This window comes from Plectropomus leopardus, unplaced genomic scaffold (genome assembly GCF_008729295.1).
Source record: "Plectropomus leopardus isolate mb unplaced genomic scaffold, YSFRI_Pleo_2.0 unplaced_scaffold24049, whole genome shotgun sequence".
NCBI lineage: Eukaryota > Metazoa > Chordata > Actinopteri > Perciformes > Serranidae > Plectropomus > Plectropomus leopardus.
The window spans coordinates 5,210-6,785 of NW_024626101.1; the positions used below are offsets into that span (position 1 = coordinate 5,210).

A 1,576-nucleotide genomic window follows, 5' to 3' on the forward strand; every position below is an offset into this window, starting at 1 on the left:
GTGAGAGGAACAGAGAGTATGACGAGAAACCAGCCCACTGCTGTTTTAAGTGACAGAAGTTAGCCTCAAAGTTAGCAAGCTGAGTTAGCTTCCCACTGGAAACAGACCAGGCTCTCTTAAGGCGGACTGTTAAAGTGGACCGGCTTTTCTCATTGTAGTGACAGTCCCAGCTGTTTCTAAACAGATAATAGAGAAATGTCTCCTGAGTCTCTTCTGAGTTAGCGAAACAATCATTAATCCCAATTCAACATGGATTTTACTGCTATTGATACAGTAACTGCTATATATTGTTAAATTATATTAGTTTGGTTAGGTTTTATTATTGTGGGAATATAAACAAACTACAGTAAAGTGCAAGAGATGTTACAGTTGTGACTGCTCATTTTTTTCAGTTCACTTGTAGGCCTATTTAAAGTTAAAGATCATCCAGTGTTACAAATAAACACCAGAATTAATGTTCAATCACTGCATGATGCACTAAAGGCCAATGAGTAATCATGTAAATAATCGTTAAATAATCTTGATTTCAATAGCAATCAAAATAATCATGATTATCATTTTTGCCATAATCAAGCTGCCCAATGAAAAGGTGACAAATGTCACTAGGACCACACAGAAGATAATAGGTAAGTACTTGAGAGCCCAATGTGTGTGAATACAGAGACAGGATGCAAAGTAAGTTCAAATTATATATATTATAAATTTCTTACAACATAAACCAACATAATAACAAACAAAAATAAATATAGGCCTTTAAGTTCAGTCCATTGATTCCAGTATAGATGTGTTTGCTTCCGTGTTTTTTCTTCTTTTCAGTTCATTCAAGTTCAGTTCGGTTAGTTTCGGTTCATTCAAGTTCCAGAGTACGTGTTCCTACCACACTTTGAGGGAGGAGAGGACTCCAGTGTTGGGCGGGTAGCTCGCCATCATCAACAGTCCATCCAAAAGAAACCTGACCTGGAGAGGTCATAAAGAATAATAAATCAATCAATATCTCTATTGTTGTTGTACAACAGCAAAATATTAACAAGATAAAAATCATGTTCATCAAAAGCAGAGGCACCTTTAAGTTAAGGCTAACATCAAAATATGCAATTACTCAAGTTATAGTGAGATAACTCAACAATATATTCATTTACAGGTTGAATAGAGTCAGTAACATCCACACTGAGTGGCAATATGGCTTACTGTGAAGCTAACAGTAGCTAACTCACTCACATACAAATCAATGCATTGTCAACCGTGATGCTAACTGCTAGGCTAACAGCTTCTAACCAACATGAAGATTATACAACGTAAAATGAACAGTGGTAGCTGAAGCTAGCAGTAGCTTTAGTTCATACAGCCACAGTACGATGCTAACCGCTAACCGCTAAGCTAGCGGGACTCAATAGCAATTGAACACACACACTATGCGATGCTAACCGCTAAGCTAGCGGGACACATTGGCAAACGAACACACAATATATGATCTGATAACCAGCTTAACTGGCGAGAACCTTTACGAAACATGCAGATATAACTCACCGCTGGACAAGGGTGAAAAAGTCCGTATGTGTGTGGGGAACACTGTGTG

The 1,576-nt window shown here is 37.8% G+C and overlaps 1 long non-coding RNA gene across 1 annotated transcript; it reads right to left on the minus strand.

Annotated features, from left to right (window-relative positions):
* Positions 1-806: 806 nt before the first annotated feature.
* LOC121966331 lies at positions 807-1,576 on the minus strand. The gene is made up of 2 exons (XR_006107575.1): positions 1,528-1,576; positions 807-957 (listed from the first exon to the last, which is right to left on the minus strand). It is a non-coding gene; the product is annotated as an uncharacterized LOC121966331 (long non-coding RNA).